This window comes from Cygnus olor, chromosome 6 (assembly GCF_009769625.2).
Source record: "Cygnus olor isolate bCygOlo1 chromosome 6, bCygOlo1.pri.v2, whole genome shotgun sequence".
Classification (NCBI taxonomy): Eukaryota; Metazoa; Chordata; class Aves; order Anseriformes; family Anatidae; genus Cygnus; species Cygnus olor.
Window position 1 is genome coordinate 37,290,599 of NC_049174.1, and position 21,558 is coordinate 37,312,156.

General features: G+C 37.2%; 1 long non-coding RNA gene across 1 annotated transcript in view; it reads right to left on the reverse strand.

Moving 5' to 3' along the window:
- LOC121072363 overlaps positions 1-21,558 on the reverse strand; it is an 85,917-nt gene that overhangs the window by 64,285 nt on the left and 74 nt on the right. Inside the window, exon 1 of the long non-coding RNA XR_005821152.1 lies at positions 21,542-21,558. This exon is cut by the window's right edge and continues 74 nt beyond it. This is a non-coding gene — a long non-coding RNA (uncharacterized LOC121072363). The remainder of the gene's footprint in view (positions 1-21,541) is intronic.

Sequence of the window (21,558 nt, forward strand, 5' to 3'; positions counted from 1 at the left end):
AACCAAGCAGCTACTCCTTATTTTCCTTTTGTTCATTTACTTTAGGGTAATTTAGTTAGTTTTTGTTCATAAGAGAACCAAAAGTTGCCAATTCTGTTTCATTTAATTTCAAGGTACATTTTTTGTGTTTTGTGATACACAAATGAAACTTATTTGCTTCTTCCATGAAATATGGTAGGTAATTAGTCCTCAACATTACTCTTCCGTCATACACATTATTTAGAACTAAGAGTATGAAAACATTTGGTCTAATGAAGAACTTTTGGAGTATGTAGCAAGGAGTGATTTTGGGGTATTCCAAGAATGGGAATTTGGTGTGTTTTTGAATCCAAACATTAATTTAAACAGTAAATTCAGATTTTCCCAGATTACAGGAAAGGAAATAATAAAAATCATAGAAACCATAGAATGGCTCAGGTTGGAAGGAACCTTAGAAATTATCTAGTTCCAACCCCCTGCCATGGGCAGGGATGCCACCCACTATATCAGGTTGCCCAGGGCCTCGTCCAACCTGGCCTCAAACACCTCCAGGGATGGGGCATCAACAGCTTCTCTGAGCAACCTGTTCCACTGCCTCCCCCACCTGCTGAGTGAGAATTTCCTCCTAACCTCTAATCTAAATCTCCTCTCCTCTCCTCTCCTCTCCTCTCCTCTCCTCTCCTCTCCTCTTAGTTTAAAACCATTCCCCCTTGTCCTGTCATTATGTGAATGAGCAAGAAGTTTCTCTCCATCTTTTTTATAAGCCTCCTTTAAGTATTGAAAAGCTGCAATAAGGTCTCCCTGAAGTCTTCTCTTCTTTAGGCTGAACACCCCCAGCTCTCTCAGTCTTTCTTCATAGGAGAGGTGCTCCAGATCTCTGATCAACTTCATGACCCTCCTCTGAGCGGGTCCTCCATGACCCGCCCTAACGGCTCCACATCCTTCTTTTGCGGGGCGCCCAGACCTGGAAACAGGACTCCAAGTGGGGCCTCACAAGGGCAGAGCAGGGGGGCACAATCCTCTCCCTCAACCTGCTGCCCACCCTTCTGGTAATGCAGCCCAGGATGCAGTTGGCCTTCTGGGCTGCAAGTGCACACTGCTGCTTCGTGTCAGGCTTTTTGTCCACCAGAACCCCCAAGTCCTTCTCTGCAGGGCTGCTCTCAATGAGTTCTTCTCCCAGCCTGTGTTCATGTCTGGGATTGTCCTAACACAGGTGCAGCACCTTGCACTTGGACTTGTTGAACCTCATTCCATTGAAATGGGCCCACTTCTCTAGTTTGTCCAGGTCCCTTTGGATGACATCCCTTCCTTCTAGTGTATCAACTGCATCACTCAGCTCGGTGTCATCTAAAACTTGCTGAAGGTGCACTTGATCCCACTGTCTATGTCATTGATTAAGATATTAAACAGTACATGTCCCAGGACAGACCCCTGAGGGACACCCCTCATCACCGGCCTCCACCTTGACATAGAACCATTGACCAGCACTCTCTTGGTATGGCCTTCAAACCAGCTCCTTATCCACTGAATGGTCCACCCACCAAACCCATCTCTCCAATCTGGAGATCAAGATGTCATGTGGGACCATGTCAAAGGGCTTAAAGATTTTCAGGTAGATGACATCAGTCAGTCTTCCCTTGTCAACTGATGCAGTTGACAAAATGCATCTTTGTTAAGTGAAACATAATTTGAATCTTGGCAACAGTATTCACTAACTAAATAGAAGAAATCACATGTTAGAAAAATGCAGAAAAGCAATATCAGGAACTAAATAACTCACGATCAGTGAAAATGACTGTCTCCTGGAGTCTTGCCATCTCTTTACCTTCTCTTTCCTCACAGCTTGCCTGTTGCCTAAAAAGGCTGGTTGGATCTATCAGGCTGTGGAGTGGGAAGTCATCTTCTACTTCTCATCATGGTTTGCATAGGACCTCGTATAGGACTGGCACAAGGCATTTGGCATATTTATAGTCTCCCATGCACCCAGGTCTTACATACTGCACATAATTCAACTCTAATACAAAGAAAATAAAGTCTGCCCATGTTTTCTGTGAAGCTGTAGTATTGGATATCTTCATAAACTTTGCTTTCACAACAGCTATACAAAATCTGATGGGTTTATTACACTTCAGAAATTGATCATGGAAGTGTAGATTGCCCATATTTTGACACAGCAATCTGAGAAGTTTGGGGAAAATAAAATTAATTAATTAATTAAAAAAACAAAACAAAACCTTTATACAGAAGCTGGCTTTCACTCAACCTGTTTTACCATCATATAGCCTACAGAACTCCATAACATTCACAGACTGTTCTGGTCATGTGTCAGGCCTTCAGAAGGACAAGAAGATTAGATAACTGCAGGAATGTTACTGCAATTCCTACCAAAATATTCTGTCCTTCCTTGGAAAGAGCTGAGGAAACAGTGGCAAGGGGAGACAGAGGAGACATAAGCTTTCTCCTTCCACATTATTTGCATTGTTTGTAAAAATCATTCACGAACAAAAAATGAGGATAATTCAAAATGAATGTCATTTATAATGAATACCTCCACCAGCATTTTTATAAATAAAACAAGGAGCAATTATTTTTCTGCTATGTATTTACAAGAAATGGGTAATGCATTGTACAATTTAAAAAAAAAAAATAATAAAAAAGAAAACAGAAGGACATCTAATTCCTCAGAAGTTTAGGACTGACAAATCACAAAACATTACCTACCTTGTCAGAGTCATTACAGGTCCATCTTGTGTCAAACTCAGTCAACATACGTTTTACTATTTACCTTGATTAGGGTGATATCAAGCCCAAATTCCTGTCATTCCTCCCATTGTCATCTCACTTTTCTCCCTTCAATGATTTTCTAAAGTTCCCAAAGCATGAAATATCACTTTGATGCTGCATCACATCCACTTAGAAAGCTCTGGCATGTAGTGTTATGTTTAAACCAACATGCAAATGTAATCAGGAATGACACGTCGTCCCAATAATGCAGTCACTCAGCTTTGAGAAACTCAAAGAGACTTATTATAGAACAGAGATTGTCACAGTCACAGGTTTGTGCTTTTGGAAATGAGTCTCCAAGTTGAATTTTAAGAAAGCTTTGGTCTTTAAAACATTCAGCCATGGATCTAGAGTTGGCCGTCAAGGTCTGATGGAGAAGGCCCACAACCCATGCAGGTTGCCACCATAGCATCAGGGCTGCTGTAAAAGTGGAACGGGTTGCTCTGAGGGTTTTCCTTCCTCATCTCTATGACACTGGCTAATAACAGTCTCAGTCAAACATTCCCAAGCTATTGACCCCAAGAATAGGGGGCAGGGGAGGGAAGTGAGATTTTTCTCACCTCTTATCCAGATAATTCTCATTAATATTTATTAACAAGACAAGATTGTGCTAGCATCCTGCTGGAAATAGCCCCTGTCGTGACCCACCCAATGACAAGGAGGAATATGAACCCTGTCAGTCAGGGAAGCCCTTCTCCCCTGGCACTACTCAGCATGTATCACCCCAAAAGGGCTCCATGCGTGTTGTTAAAGCAAATCCTACGTGTTGGTGATCGCCATCTGCCCACAGCCCCTCATCTGGGCTAAGGTCGCCCAGTCCCAGCGGAGGGTTTAACTGCCTGGTATTTCATGTGTTAAGCAGCACATACACACTTGTGTGGGCCTTCTGCATAAGTGTGACCCTTGGTGTTTTACTAGCAATATTGATTTTGGCTTTACAATACTCCTGTTATCCCTATTATAAAGATGAGGAAAAAGGCACAGCTAAATGACTTATCAAGGCTGACAAAAAAGCGAGTGTTGGAGCTGAGAATAGAAACCAGATCACCTGAGGTTTCGTTTCTGGAAACGTTTCCCCTTTCCTCTTCCTTTGAGTCTTTGTTTAGCACTGGGGCAGGTCATTTGAAATCTGGGCAATATTCAGATATGCTTTCTCTCCCAGGAGGAAATAAAGCTTTACAGGCTCACTTTACAGAGGGAGCCAGTCCGCTCAGACTGCCGAGCTTTTGCAGCTCTCACAGGACGCTGCAAAATCCAGCAATCAGACCTGTGCAGCCGGAACGCTTTCAGAGGAGATGGCAATGCACAGAAACAGCGTATTATCTAAAAACAGGCTCACACAATATGTTTCTATGGACATCAGAAACTAATCTTTGAAACAGTCCCTGATGAGGGCCGGGTTGGCCTGAGATGCATTCTGAAAATGTTCCAATTCCTATTTTGCATCCGGCGTGTGTTTATTGGAGAAAAAGTAAGTTCTCGTTTAAATTCTGCACATGCATTTGCACTATGACCTTTTTAGGTGTTACCTCATGGCTCTATCTGAAATTGGTAATAAAATGCAACTTGTGGTATGGAACTGCTAGGTGACTTTATACAACTATAATTTTACATTCTCAAAAGGCAGAAGATGTAATTCCTTAAGCCACACACGGGAACATGGTGACACTGGGCTGGATTTTTGTTTTCAAAGCCAACACCGTGTGAATAAAGCCAAGTCTATACAAAGATACAAATAGTGAGTTAAACAGATACGCATTTTAGCTGATCTTGATGCAGAAGAACCAATGTGAAGAAACCAATGTGAAGTCTTACTGAAGTAAGGATGCTACAAAATGCAGATATAAACAGCTCCTGTAGCAGACGGTACTGAATCTTCATGTTTGTATGTGATTTTACCTATAACTGCTACCTTAGTGTTTCTGGAGAGTCTCCTAAATCTGCCACACTTTAATCATTTCTAAGACATCCTATTCATGTATGAAATAAATACCACTGACCAGTGTAATTAACTGACAGTGAGAGGGTACCCTGGAAAATCTGATTTTATGCAAACTTCTTCTCTTCTTGTATTCCTTTACTGCACTCCAGAACTGCTCAGATTGTAAGACTAAAGAGCCATTGAGTTAGGTAGTGGTCAAATGCATAGTCAGAATATGAAAATGAAATATTTAACATTAGTCAGTTTTCTCATGAAGTCCCACACAGAACACCACCAAGCTCAGTGGCACTCTGCCCAGACACAAGTTCAACTGCACAGATCCAACTGGACAAACAGGGAAAAACTACTTAGATGCAGAGACACTATGCACATTTTCTATACATTAAACACACTCAGATGTCGCAGTAGTTTGCTACTGTGGTAGTTACATTTATACCAAGCAACCATAGTATATACTCACAACGAACAGGCTTCAGAAATTTTTGGCTGTCTTGGAAGACTCTGATCAACCCTTTAAGCAAGATACCAAGTCATCAGGTTTCCCAGTATGTTACAACAGAAATCTGCAGCAAAGTTGCTGTGGACACGCAGCTTCTCCAGCTGCTCTGCAGATGAGTAACTAGATGTCCGACCTGGAGGCCAGAGCTGGGGCCACCGGGCACCTTCCTCCCATGGGGGTCCCTCAGCTGGGATTCACTCCTGGCAAGGTCCTTCAGCTCCACTTTATCTTACACAGAGGTTTCTGAGTGGGCAGTTGGAGAGCTGCCTTTTTCATCTTTCCTGGTGGAAAATCATTTGGAGGGGCAAACTAAAATTTTCTGTTAGAAGATATAAAATAGATATCTTCACTGAAAAATAATTTACATTTTGCCTCCTAATCATAACACTAACAAGTTAGCCAAGTTGTAATTTACAAATGAACATGAACAACGTCTAGATCAGGACTCTGTCCTATCCTGCATTTCCAAATGCTTATTGTTCAGGTTTGGAACTCTAAAACATAGACAGCTATATCCATGTCCCAAAATAGAGACTACTCATGTAGGTGTTGTCATTTTCCAATTAAAACAAGACACGGCCACCCAATATGTGCAAATGAGTCCATCTAGAGATATTTCTCCCCTCTGTAGAAAATATGACTCCCATACTCTGCCTCTGCTTGTTCTGGGGCTTACTTATTTATGCCAACTAAAAGATCTGAACAATCAGATTCAAATTATTTGTAGAGAAAGGCAGGGTAAAATGGAAAAGTTATTCAGCATCAGACTCTGAAACATACACAGTATTTCTACCCACTAACGAGTGCCAACAAGTATTTAAAACCTAAAAAGACTTAGCAGAAAGGTGGAGGTGCAGCAAGGTAGCGAGATATGAGCCATCTGGAGCTACCCATGGGTACTTATAGATTACTCACTTGCCGGGCACCTGCAGGGAAGGGAACAGTTGTCTGCATTTCTGAACTGACAGCAATATTGTAACCCAGCAGGTACAGGAGGTTATGTGGTGTGATTTAAACTAGAGACATACTTTGCAACTACATCAGCATTTTGCTTTTCTACTACACATTTATTTCAGCTGACAACAGTCTCCCTGTCCATATTTGTAGGGTCACAATGCATTAGAAAAATATTTCAGAGTTCAAATTTGGGTTTCAATTCAGCAACTAACACCAACGCAGTAAAGTCCTTAAACATTTCTAGCACACTCACTGTTCTGAGAAGTACTTGGTGTAACTAGAAACCTTGAGGCAACAAAAACCACCATGTCTGGATAGTTCCGAGCTTACAGACAGCTTCCCATGGATTAGTGCACATACAATAGTAGCAGAAATGTCTGGATGTTTTGTCAGATTATACCTATACCACGCCACCAGTGGACGAACCCCCAAGACCACTTACATTGGCATGAAGTTCCTAAGTGCAATTGTTGGACTCAATATTTCTATTTACACCAATGTACTCATTTCCACAAACACATCAGATAATTGTTACACCTACTTCATCTAGAACCGCTTTTCGTAGGTGACAAGACCAAAAGGGGTCTGCTGGTTCATCAAGTCCTTCACAGTGTTATATTTGGTTCATAAGTGCTTCCCTAAAGTGATCCTGGTCTATTTTATAGACATGCTTTGCCCTCATGGGAAGATTATTTTGGAAACTTATCTTTCTAATGTTTAAAAGCTTTCTACTTCATCTGCAATGTGTTCATTATCTGTTTAAATTCATTTGTTTTTCTGTGGCAACAGTGCCTTTTAGCTCAAATATATCAGTGAGAAATAAAATCAATGTATGGTGGAATAATGTAAATATAAAACAACAATAAAAAGTCACAGAAACTGTCTACTTTTTTTAAACATTGTAAATTCACAGAAAGTGACTTTTCCATAATTAAAAAATATATATATATGTTTCAAGTCTGGCTATAGTGTGTCAGCTCAGTAGTAAGAATCTTTTCCACGATGTGGTATTAGTAAGGCCCTTTCTTCACCATTAGGCTCTAAGAAAGAGTTGAATTCAAATTAATAGTAATGTGTAAAGCAAGCATAATTTGGCTCCCAGTAGTGAACCTGCCCTTCTACTGATGTCATGAAGATCCAGACAGTCACCTCTGAAGCTTGACCATGGCCTACAGAATCTCCCTTCTGCTCTCCAAAGAAACTAGCAAATGGCCAACATTCAGCAGATCTGCCCTACATGTATAGTTAAAATTGCTACCTGTGCTTCCATAAACATAAATGTTTACTGCTGATTAGCAGTCCACAGCAAACACAGCCATAAAATATTCCTTTAGAAGGAGTCTTGTCTTCCAATGCACCAGGAGAAGGCTTGCAGACAAAAGGCTAATTAGATTTCAAGTTTTTAAAAATCCACAGTCAAAACACTCATAATTGCCAAAAAAATAAAATAAAATAATAATAATAATAATTTAAACTGGTATAATATCCTAAATTTCAGACACATCTTATATTTTCATCAAAATATATAATTTGACGCCCCTATGTCAACTGGGAAATATAACCATTTGCCTTAAAAAATCACTTTCCCAGGTTTTCCTGAAGTCTTTTCAGCATGAAATCTAAACCATTTCTATATCAAACAGGAAGACTTTTTTTCTTTCAATTTAGAATGACAACTCTTTCAAAATATTATTCAAATGTATGTAGAAAAAGCTTTCAAAGAAATTCTCCCTTCATAAATGAGAACATTCATTTTGAGTGAAATGACATTTTTCATTTGCCCGGAAATTATTGTTTACTTTTATACCTCCAAAATGTTCATTTCAAATAGTCATAAAATGAATATTACAAAAGTCTCTTTTTAATTGTCAGAAAACAAATGAGAAAGATTGTACAGCTCTATCTATGATATAGCTGCAGATAAAGTACTCTTTTTACAAACTTCCATAATGATCATTATTAAGAGGTAAGAGCAGCTGAGGAAATGGGTGGAGAAAAATAAATAAATAAAATAAAATAAAATAAAATAAAATGGAAGTTACTTATCAGTTGGTTTGGTTTAGTTCTAGAATAATAAAATCTTTATTATTTTATTATTATAGAAGCTTAATACTATATAGGTTAGAAAGACTGAAGCATCACCGTTGCTATACAAAGTTGAGCAGGGCAGCAGAGTCACCAGTGAAGCCTTCTCCTCTGCAAAATCCCTTTTGCACAGAGCAGATGCTGGACAGGTAATAGTCCAAGGACAATGACTATGAACAAAGTGAATTGCTCAACCTGGTTTCTACAACTAGAAAACTCACATAGGAGCTTTTTTTTACCACAAGGGGAAAAAAAAATCAGCCTTTTTCCCTGAAAGCAGACACGTCACTGGAAGGAATTAAAACCTGGTCAATGTGGATGCTACATTCTGCTTTTCAGTGCTTGGCATTGCAAAGCCTTCCTGCAGCTCCACCAGGCTTTTAGCATGCGAACACTCAAACCCTCCTCAAGAAGAATTCCAGTTGCAGTAAGAAAAACTGACTCAGAGTCAGACATCAGTAAATCTTTTTTCCCCATATGACTTCATAATTCCCTTTTGTACTTTTCTGTTCTATCAAAGATTAATACTTTATCAAGAAGATTAAAAACTTAGAAACTTGGTCTAACAAGTTATGCATGAGTAAACAGTACCAAGGTGTGTGTAAGGATCTGTGCAAGATCAGTAAATTTTGTTCTGGAATAGAAGGATGAAGTAGGGCTGTGTGAAAGTGGATATCAAAAAGAAACATTTGAAGTATTTTTCTTTAAAAACATCAAAAAATAAAGTAAGAGTGAGAGAAAAGTTTCAGTGTTGGTGTGCTTGGAAGTGTTTAATCATAAATCTTAAATTCATGCAACTGTTGTCTCAGCAGCAAAGAGAACGGATTCACATTATCAAACAGATCTTCATGTTTTGGCTCAGAGATGATTGTGCCTTTCTGTTCTCAAATCATTGTGTTTGAAGTTTGAGGTCTTCATGTTTATGGATGCGTTGTTAGCTAAAGAAGCCAAGAGTAAGCACATTATTGCCACATATAATAGATCAAAAATATTGGTATCAGTTTGGCACAAAATCATAAAATGTGATCACATTTTGTATGATTTTTCTTAAATATATATATGTATGCATATATATCACTTTGATTTTGTTTGGTTTTCTGCAAAAAGAAAACCTGAAATTTTTCAAGGAAGTTTTTACTTCAAAAAGAAGAAGTAAACATACAAACACTTCTAAAGGTTTCTGAAACAGCTTTGAACATTACACACCTAAAAAGAAAAAAAAAAAAAAACACAACAACAACAAAAACTACAGAATTTTCTTTAAAGAAACTGTTCCAGTGAAATGGATTAGTGCACAATGCCAACCACTGAAGTAAGAATTGAGATTTCTGGACAGTCCCAGCCATAAGTAACCTCAAGAAAAACAACAGTCTCCATGTTTTGGATTAGTTATCTCTTGAAAATGTAATTTAACATAGTGAGATGCTGAGAAATGAGAAATTTTACTAATTTTCATGACATCAACTACACATTCCCTAATTCTTGATGAAAATAAATAAATATTAGTCTTTATTAGACCAACAAAGAAGCAAGTTCAATGCCTCAAGATTTTAAATATGACGCATATAGGATGCATCTTCTAAATGAGGAGAAAAAAGACCCTTTTGGATTTGAAAAACTGTAGGCATTCCAGATGGAAAAGGATGGTAGTTGCAAAAGGTGGTCATCTAAACATTTTACAGAATCATTTTCAACTGAATTTCTACACAAAGGTTCAAGTATTTTACGTCAATTAATTTAACTAACATATACTTTAATAATTCTACATGATAAAATAATATCTTTGAGAAGTTATCGTTTCCATAATTTTAAAGATTAGAAGATGAACTGTGACATAGGTGACATCTTCTCTAAATTCCCACTAATGAAAATCACCCAGCTTTCCATTTCGAAAACTGATTTTTTTTTTTACTTAGAAAAATGTAAACAGGATTTTTTTAAAATGTAATTTCTCAAAACTTCTGCAAGTTGGTAATTTTTTCACAATGCTTTCCCACAGAAAATATTAGTTTTGATTAATTAGTAGTTTTGGATGAAAAACTTTTAATTGAAAAGTTTGATTAACAAATTTCACCGTAGATACCCATGATTATTAATGACTAATTCCCATGATAAAAGTATCCAGTTTCAACACCCAATCATTTTCCATAGAGTGCTCTCCTCATCTCAAACACAAAAATTGCAAAGCCAGGAGCAGCGGTTTCACTGGCAGTTTTCAATGTTCACAGAGCTCTCTTGAGAGGATGCTTTCCTTCCATGTTCAATGTCATCTGTACTTATTCATACTGACAGTACTGATTCTTTCTGTGAAGTCCAGAGAAACACTTAAGTTAGGTAGTCTGGAGTCTGTTCAACAAGACATTAAAAACAAGAAGCTAAATGTGGAACTAGTAAAATTATAAATTAGTCAAGAGGAATGTGTCTGGCAATATGACGAGTACCTATTATTCCACGTTGTTCCTTTATGTGACACCTCCAACAGGAGAAAGCTCAGTGGAAGGTTTGCCTCACATGAACTGAAGAAATCCACAGGCGTGATATTTTGATCATCTCTGACAACTGGGTAATGAGAAGGAGCACAGTCTTGCTGCATGTGGTTTGATGTAATTGCACATCAATAAGCACTGTAGATGACAAACAGAAGAGTGGTGCAAAAATATACTGTGGTTGGCAACTGTGGGTGAGGAGGAACTTTTGGCATAAATGAGCACAGAAGCTTATGTGGAGGCAGATAACTTACCAAAGAGTTGCTTGCTTTCAACTTTGACAAGTGTTTTCTTTCAGTGTTGGTGATGTACCGAGCTAAACGTATTGTTACACTGAGATTGACAGTTGAAGTTCGCATTTCAACTGCTGCCCATTTAATTCACGAGCAGTAGATGTATGATGAAAGTTTAATATCATTGACAGTTTTAGCAGAACTCTGTGGAAGAAAATATCTGCTGAAATATTTGTCCAGCTTGGATATACCAACTAAAACAAAGAATAGTCAACCCAGAATAGAAAGGCAATGTAGTGAGTAAGTAGTTCACAGTCGCTATCTCCTTGAAAAATGTGAAAGCCAACAGAGGTCTCTAGAATGGAATTGAGTACTGTGCTTAAATGGAGTTCAGGTGCAATTCTGAAGTGTAATGAAATTTGGTCAAAGATGCTGCATGCTCTCATTCAGAGTTTGGTCAGGTTAAAAAAAAATCTCCAAGGTCCATTTTAGTAAGCAGTGTGATCTGAGGTCCTCTTATAGCCTCCAAACCCTCACAGGTACCATGATGGAGTTCTGTACAAGGAGAGGTTCAAAAGGGTTGGTGCACAAAATCCAGGTGGTGAAGAAAAATGCAAGTGACCCAAGATGTGTTTTCTATGATCTGTGCACAGCGCTGCAGCCTTGGTCAGCTCTGAACAGTGTCATAGGACTTCACATGGGAAATACTTTCTCTGAGATAAGCAGCAGGTTCTGACTAATTGTGGTTATTAAGAATTCAGTATAAGTTTTTCTGAGCGTAGACCTGTGAGCTCTAACATCCTGGCCAAATACCAAGTTGGATAATTATTTTGCCTACCTAAATGTCCCCTTTTTCATTTGAATAAGGTATTCTTCATTTTCAAAGCTGTTATACAGTGCTGTTGAGCGCTGTTAAACAGCTGCAATATTTCACCCCAGAGATGGCTGCATTTCAGTTGTGGGTGATGTGATCCAAAGAGTTTGAATATCAGTTTAATCACTTTGGCATCCTTCAGGAACAAAGTCACTATTTAAATGTAAGATTATTGTAGAGAATAGAATTGTCAATAAATGTAGTAATGTCTATCTCTAACTATAAGCAATTACAGAGCTAATCTCCAGCTCTCAAAAAATAACACCAGATGGTATTTTTTAGAAAAAGTCAAATGTAGAATATTATATTTTTTTTGCATTTTTCAGTACATCATGATGGCAAATAATATTATGTGAATCCTGCAAGTACAAGAAAAATCTGCAAGTATAACATTCTTCTCTTCCAGCGAACATCCTGTGAATTCATAAATATTTACATTTTGCAAGTTATAATTATGTAGCACTGGAGGAAAAAAGGCAAAAAAAAAAGTGACTGTATATACAAGTATATAAAAGAACATTCATAAATTAAAAATGTGCATTGTTCTGAAAATGATACCTACTGTGTTTTTATGTCTTTATGCTGAACCATAGCATAGCTTCCTACCTCTCTCTCAGTTGGGTAAAAATTATAGTTGTAGGTTTGAATGACTATTGATTTCTTATTGTAGTTTCTATTAATAGTTGTAAGTCATTATGTATGAACTTATCATTGTAGGTATTTGCTAATGTAGAAAGAAAAGTTTGTATTGCTACAGGGATAATCCCCCTTCACAAATTGACAAACACAGTTACAGATGCACTCCAAATATATATTTTGTGGAAAACAAACAAACAAAGTAACAAACAAAACACAATTACCTAAACTGGCACAGTTAAATGCTATCTTGTTACTGTTGTGCTTTTTGTTGTTGTTTTGTTTTTACTTTTTTTTATTAGTTAGCTTGGTGAGGCAATTTGTATACAAGAGGATAATTTTAGTGTTAATAAATCTGAACTGCTTGAAAGTCTTAAAGCTGAAATTTCTGTTGCATGAGTCCTACTTTTCAGCAGTAACTATTCATTGAAGACTATTTTTATTGAAGGAATTTTACCATTCTGATTCATGAATAATCCATGAACAGATGTTGATTTTTTACAAGTTCAGGTGTTATTTGAAATTGTTTGAATACTTTATAGAAATATATCGAAACCTCTGGGTTATTCATACTTTTTTTTGTTCCATTAGTCTTCAACTATTCATTGTAAGATGGATTGTTCCCCCATACAAATAAATCCTTACCAATATAAAAATGGTTAGAGAAATGATCCAGATATATTATTAATGATGCAATTTTTTAGAAAAAAATAATGGATTTACACAAATTATTTTGTCTTCTCTTTGTGTTTGTAAATCTGTAATACACTTGTTTTTAAATGGTCACTTCCTCTGAATGTTTTTATGAAAACTGTGTGTATCTGTTCATGACAAATATAAAAGGATTTATGAATATGAAAGTGACTTTGATAGCTTAATTAATAGTTATAAAATCATTTTTTTCTCTCTCTAAAGTATTTGTTCAGTGCTGCTGAGATAAAAAACAAAACCACAGTGACAGCACATTTCCCTTGTAGACAAACTTCTAAATTTCATTTTTGATCAGATGACTGATCAGATGAATTCATTTGTGACCAGCACTCACTTTTTTCTTTTCCCATGTTTCTACACAAGTAAAACATGAATTCCTTACTCTTGCTTTTCATCTTGAAGCATGTCAAATTTGCATCCACGCCATACAGTTTATCATATGAGAAGCCTGTGAACACAGCAGGTGACTTTCTAACAATTATTTTTACCTTGTTAACGTGTACACTATGATACTAATTCCAGACAATCAACTTCATCTCTTCCAAAATGAAATAAAACAGTCACCACAACTATTGGACTCAGTCAGGTTTCCAAATCACTTAAAGCGCTTGGCTCTAAAACACTTTTACCTGCATTTACATAAGATTAATCCTTCCCTCTTAATCTTGAGTTAGGTCACTTTTATGTGCCTTCTGGGTAGTCATTGGACAGACAAATTTTGCAAACAGAACACAACTTCAGAAGGCAACTCAGAATAGTTTATTGGAGCTGCAACTTCTAGGTTTCTATGGCCATTCCAAGGCAGAAGATCTACACGATATTCTAACAAGTGACAAAATTGTACTGACCTTCAGAGACCTTACAAGACCATCAACAGAAATGCTCTGGGAAGTGATTAACTTTTCTCTGTTGACACACTACCTTAAGTAGAAAGGAGTAATTGTCAGTATGTCCATGGCAATAGACAGGCACTGGAGAGCTCTGTTCTGGGTCTCTGTGTTTTTGTTTGTTTGTTTGTTTTATGAATTTGTAGAAGGCAGGTGAGAGACTTTGAACATGTATATTACTATTCAGAGGTGATTTTTATATGATAAGAAAAATGTAAAATTTTACTAGTTATCACAGCTATAGGGAGCTTGGCTTGTGCTTTTGAGGACTAGCCCAATAGCAGTCCTGAGAGATGAGGATGTGAACTTAGAGTTCACATTCTAAGCAAGTTAGAGATTTTTCTATGCATTTGCAAGATACAGTGTTTTTTTTTTTGTTTTTTTTTGTTTTTTTTTTTAATGGTTGGGCAGTGTGGTAACCATATGATTTTTATTCCTGATTCTTTCTCCCTATGCATAATATTCATGGAAGCATATAACTGAGTCATTAAACCAGGTATGTTTATATGTTACCACATATTTCAATGTCTTAAATATACTAAACCCCATAGTTGACAGCACTTATGTTGCAATGACCTGCAGTCATCTGATCAACTTTCAGAATACTTACTAGCTATAATCAAATATATTCTCATCTCTTATTTGAACGAATCAAACAGAAATTGAATACATTTTTTTATAAACACTAGCAATATGTTCTCTTCTCTGATAATTTTGACATTAAAATTCCATTTTAATAATCCCATCCTTCAGGCTTTGCAGACTCTTAAGGTATTAAAGAAAAAATTATCCTAAGCAGTTAGATTATAATGTATTTAAAGATTAGACATTTCATGTTGAATATTAACTGCTCCACTTCCCAGTGGAAAAAAAAAATGCATTTTTTTTTTCTTGTATAATTTATACATTTTTTTGATAGGTCGACTATACAAAGTTCAAACCTTTTATTAAAAAAAAATAGTGTTAAATATATTTGTACTCCTGCATTATATTGAACATTTATATATAAAAGTATGAGGAAACATTCTTAATTAAATCATTATTATATTTTGATGTCTTAAAAATACACAAAATGACTGTTCAATCTCAATACAGCAGCAGACTTCTGAGCTGAGGCAAGACTGCAAATATTTTACAAGTAACTTTTATTGACATCTTGTAAAAGATGGGAGTTATATCTGGACTTTTGGTTTCATAATGATAAAAAAGTACAAGCACTACCTAATCTATGAAAAAAAGTACACTAGACTAAAAATTAAGTTTTACCCTAATTCATATATATTTTAGCTATTTTCCTAGCTAATAACAATTGAAGATAAAAGTATAATTTGTGTGGGGCAGAATTTTATACTTAAAATTAGCTAGCACAAGGAATACATCCCATAGCCAGAGTAGCTATGATATAAATTATAACAGGATAGCAGGAGACTTAAGACTGACAGGGCAAATGGAAACCATAGGAATATAAATTGTATTCAGCAATATTATATATTTAATAACTGAAATAAAAACTGTAGCAAGATGTCACCACAAATGTAATTATTTGCTTAAAAGCAGAGCAGTTTTGTGATGATAAGTGGTAAAATAGATATCTGATGCAGTCAAAGACTTCCTCAGTGCTGGCTCTTATTTTACTTACCTACCATACCCCATCCATGAGCATCTCAATCTACACATCTGCTCCATTTCTAGGTATGCCGCATGACTGCTCTCATTACTACAGCCCCCTGCACACAGTTCTCTTGACTTACTCTTCATTTGCCTTTTGTCATTCACTGTCTCTTTTAAGTCTCCGTCACGAAGTGATGTGACAGCTATCAGAGTCAAACAAATCAGCAGGCCCATCCCTCACGAACCCAGCCTGGGAAATCAGGGCCACGCGTGCTATTTGTTTCATGGTGTGGAGGAGTGCACTCCAGTGCCATCCACACGAAGGAGCCCCTTCTCCCCTGGTACAGCAAGGAGAAGCAAAGAAGAAAACAGTAAAACCTGTGACCCTAGTTTTCTGCTCTACTTAGTGCCAAAAAAGCTAGCTTTGGTCTTAAGCCTATCCTCTTGCTTATATTCAACTTGCTTATTTATTATTTTTTTGGTGCTTCATGGAATGCTCTAATATGGCTCTGGACCCAGAATAACCCTTCAGAAACAGCTTCCCCGACTCGTTACTAGCATGGGTACAGTCTTCTTGCCAAGCTAACTAAGCTACTCTGCAATAGGCACTGGAAGAGCAAAACAAAATATCCATCTAAAAAATTACTGTAGAGGAAGTGTTCAGCTTTAACTTCACTCACAATCTTATTCTGCAATAGCTTCTTCATATAGACAAAAGTTCACATACAGACAAAAAAAGTCTGTCTTTTTAGAGTTTCAACTTTTCAACATGCAACTTGCAGTGTAGCCCAAAAGACTCCAACTCTCTTCTGCCTGTTCTCCTGGCAGCAGTGATGCCTACTTGCCATTAGCATGACTTTCCTTCCTCAAGGCAACCAGTGCAGAGTGTTTCTCCTCCTCTTGTATAAAGAGGGTGTGGGGGGGAAATCTTGTAATACAAAGAGATTTCTTTTTTTTTTTTTCTATTCACGGGTAAACAACATCAAAGACAGTCTGGCTTTGCATCTACACTGTATGACACCATAAATACACACCCTTTCCTGTACCATTACTTGTTCATTTTTTAAACAATGTGCTTATGCTATTAGAAGTGTATTTTGGGTTGTTTCTATGGAACATTTAACATCTTTTCTTTGTCCTTTTGCCTTGCCCTTCAATTTTGACCATGATGGATCTAAGCATATTTAGGACATTAAGGGCAAACTAAATTGTTGTTTATACTGTTAAATGTAAAAAGCATAATGGTAGGGTAGTGTCTATATTCTGGAAAATAAGTACACTTGTCTGATTTTTATTACATATCTTCTCTACTGATGTGTACTGAGAAAATTGTGGGGTCTTTGTTGAAAATGCAATATGAAAGTTTAATACAAATCTCTGCAGGATATGTCAACCTGAGCATACACTCAGCAACTCAGAACAAAGGAAAAATACTTGCACTGTGGGAGAGACTCCAAGAATGCTTAAACTGATCCACTGCAATCACAGGGCTTGTGGACACAGGTAAGGAATGGACATGAGTTGTCTCCTTCATCAACCATCACAGTTAGGACCTGGCATCCTCATCTGCCCTGGCCCCACTGTTGGCTACCACGGCCAGCCCCTGAGGTATGGGCTAAAATAGACTGCTGTACATGATGCAGCTCACAGAGAAATGACTGCAAAATCTGGAGACAAGAACCCACTAGGACTTTTTCCAAGCAAGATACACAATCTGATGGTCTGTGCATGCAAGGGCTGCTAATCTGTCCACAGCTCTTTGAACATACACACACCACTTTGCCTGCCCAGATGTTTTCTGATTAGTAATGAGGTCATTCACAATGCCAAAAGCGTGGCCTTGTAGTTCTCCAACACTCTTGGAAAGCCACGGAGTGTTTAAGGGAGATGGAAATATTAAATACAACATACATATAAAACACAATAAATCAAATGAATTTGTTTAGATGAGAAGCACTTTTTTGTTTTTGTCAGCACAGCAATTGTATATTCCATGATTATTATAATGTTTTCTGACATAAAACTGCTGTATATCTGACTGCCGTATCTGACCTAGCCCTCTGGTTTCACCCCTTTTTGCTTTAGTCAATAGTTCTTAAGAAAATATCCTTATTTTATATTACTTCACTATTTCCAAGGTCAAAATTTGAAAATGAGGGGCAAATCTGTGCAGATGACTGAAAAGCCCAACCCCAACCAAACCCAAGGGAGAGACATTCCTTCACCACTCCAACCAGCCTTCCTTCTCCCTTGGAAAGCTGTTGACATTGCCATAGTGATCATTCCACTCCCCTGTGGTTGCTTTTACAACTTTGCGTTTAACTGCAAATAACATCAGAACATCCAAAGCCCAGAACCAAACCTCTGAGCATTGCTCCTACCACCAAAACGTTTTACAGCCATTAAGAACCCAGGAAGGAGCTGCTCATGGAGGCCAAGGGACAGTCCTACACTGCTGGACTCTGGCCCCACTCTAGGAAAAACCGTTTGGGAATCACGGCGGAAATTCAGCTCTGGAGTATTTTTGGAAATTAAAAATATTACTACCTTTGTCAGTCTTTGCCTATGTTGCTTTTTTCCCACCACCTCAAACTCTCAGGTGAGCAGCAAGGTTGGCAGGGGTTTGCAGAGAACCTGAAAGTTTTTATAGAAAGAAATCTTAAGAAATCATAGAAGGTGAGTGAGAATAATTGTCTGGCATGAAAACAGAATGATCAAAGACACACAAAACTGACTTTTGAATAAAAAGCTAGGAAGTTCACGGGGGCTCTTCACCCAGAACCAGGACCTCAATAATTATTTGGGGGATTTTCTACTGTGACTCTTTCTTGTACAGTAGAAACATCAAATTGTAAATAACACTATTTCTAAGAAATAGCACTTGGATACTTATTGCTTTCCCATCTCCTTCTACATATTTCAGGCTGTATGCAGTGTCCACAACCTGTGCAACCTCAGCACTGCAATCCGGAATTTGCCATAATAAGTGTCTCTGCAGCAGGACTGCATGCAAAAGTATAAAGGACTGGGATTTTTTAATTATGTTTCTCTGCTGAAAAAGAGGATCTTGAACATGTGAAGAGCATAACACAGGGACTGATGTCTCCACGTTGCTGGACAGTATGAAATGAATTGTGCCTTGAGAGATGTGAGGCATCCCATTCTCCTTAGCCCTGAACCTAAAGACAATCTGGAGCATACTGAAAAGTGAAAATGTGAGTACAGCACAAAGAAAAAAAAAAAAAAAAAAAAGAGAGAGAGAGAGAGAGAGAGAGAGAGAGAGAGAGAGAGAGAAAAAAAGAGAAAAAAAAGCAAAGTTACTTTCCACATAAATAGGATATCTATTTCACAGAATGTGTTTTCTATTAGATTTCAGGAGGAAAAAAAAAAAAAAGAGAGAGAAAAAAGAGAAAAAAAGAAAAAAGAAAAACACAATGCAACACAACCATACTTCTGAGACAGAAATAAAGTCCTCAAAACTAGACACTTGTTGCTGAAATTAGATGTAGCTTGATATAGAGCTAATATAAATGAATGCCCTTTGAATTAAAATATTCCTGATAAACCTTCCTTATTCTGGCTGCTCTCCTAATTTAATTAATTTTAGAACTTTGGATGAGTTCAAACTTATAACATTTGGGATTTTAAATTCAGGATTTTGTGTCGCATTTTATGCCAGTTAGTGATAATGACATATCTCGAACTTCAAAGGTGTCTAACCAATTAGAGATTCTCTGCAAGAGAAAATTTAGAGAAGAAAAATTAAAGAAAAACTGTACTGTAATAGTTGTCCACAAATGCTGAATATTAAGCATATTTTGAGAATATATGTGTAGAATTACATGTACAGTTTTCCTTTAAATTCTGACTAATTTGAATTTTTAGGATAGGAAACAACAGCAGGCTGAAGAGCAAACTCAAGGGACTATCTTTTACTTGTACAACCCTATAACACCATGATTTCATGCTGCATGTGTTACTTGCTATATATCCTAAAAATTCAATTTTCTTATCCCAGAAGGAACGAGCTATAAGAGGTGAAGCCAGTCATTTGATCATAAAGTGTTGTCAATGTGAAGGAAACTGCTTTTGAACACTCTGCCACCACCCTTATTTGTGGTAATCATGCAAATCACTGTGAGCAGTTTTGAAGCCCGAGTTCATTTGACTTCGAGTCAAGCTACAGTAATCGCGTACACAGAGGGAAGGAGAAACACCATTTGATATATGTGTCTATGAACATATATCCCTGACAAGACTGAACAACGTACAAAAGTAGCATTACACCTACCACGCAGGGATATATGAGTCTTCGAAATGGTGATCTCTATCTCAAAAACTATTTAACCAGCCTATGATAGGGCAGTTATTGTGGTTGTAAGGCTTTCTTTCCTACAATGATAGAGCACAGTAAAATGCCTTATAAAACAACACAGAAGTTATTGCTGACCAGATTCTGACTCCAGTAAATTTATTGAGCTGTATCTTTCTACAAGTTCTTCATTCTCTTCTCCTTTTCCTTGTGTGTAATGAGTTTATCTTCCACAAAACAGATTGTATTTTTTCCTGTTCATTAATAAGACCACCAGATTTTGAGGGGTGGATTTGAAAGATGGTAGCCAATATCTAAGCATTTTATTGTCAGAAGCTGATCAGTAAATCGCACCATTTTAGATTGGTATAGGGTTTTTGTTGTGTTTTTTTTTTTTTTTTTTTTCTTCCCCAAGATGTTATTACTTTATCTTTAGAAGCATTTTTCCTGCCCTACCCCACTTGGCAAGTTCCCTAGATTATTTATTTATTACTTAAAACAAATTCCTGGTAAAATTGCAATGCCCTTCTTAAAATTATCCATGGAAAGTAACTCTATCAAATGCTAAGGAAATAACTACCACTACAGAATGCTGGCCATGGACCAACTCAGTGATGCAAAGCCACTTTAAAATACTACCAAGTCCTTGCTTTCTTCTCCTCTAGAGATCCACTAGTGTGACAGGCTGACCTCCCTACCTAAGATTGGATATATTGATCCAGAAACTGCTCTTATCAACTAGAACCGCATTTGAGATTTTCTGGGCATGTTATTACTACTGAGAATTGAACTTTTGTCTCTCAAGCATCATATCTAGAACCCTTTGGCATGCAGGGTGAACTCAGCGACCCTAAATGTCTGATGTGCAGAAGCAAATATCAAAACATGATCTATAATTAACAGAAATGAATTCTCAGCCACTTAAATACCCAGAGTACTTGCATTGACTGTAGGACTAAAAGCAAGATTGTGATATAGACCTCCCATAACTGTTAACAATTTTGTACAAAACTGTAAGGGAAAACTTTAACTCCATCTGTATTTGTCCACTTTAAAATGCTTTTAAAAGAGAGGATTTCTTAACTATTCTCTTGCAAATGCCAGAAAATTAAACACAAAACCTATTTAAAAAATGCATATATTGTTTTGCTTTTAAAAACAAGACTGTGATGCATTTGTACCAAGTGCATTGTCTCCTTAGTAAACCATAGGTTACATGTTTAACTTAGACTCAGATGCATAAAGCTTAGATATTGCAGTATTTCTACTGAAGTCACTGATGCTAATGATACGGGTTAAGTTAAGCAGCTGTTTAAGTCTTAGCAGGATCAGGATCCTGCCTGCAAGTGTTATCACAAGCACTTCTGAGCAGTTCTTTTGACTTCGGGGTAACTCTGAATCACGATAATGGCAGCAAACATTTGCTTTAGAAAGATAAGAATACGATCTAAATTCTCTCCTTGTCTGCACCATTGCAAATGGTGTTTTTAATGATAGTAGCTCATACCACACTGGTGGATGGTCCAAACAATTACACACATTTACCTTCTCTGTAGTGCTGC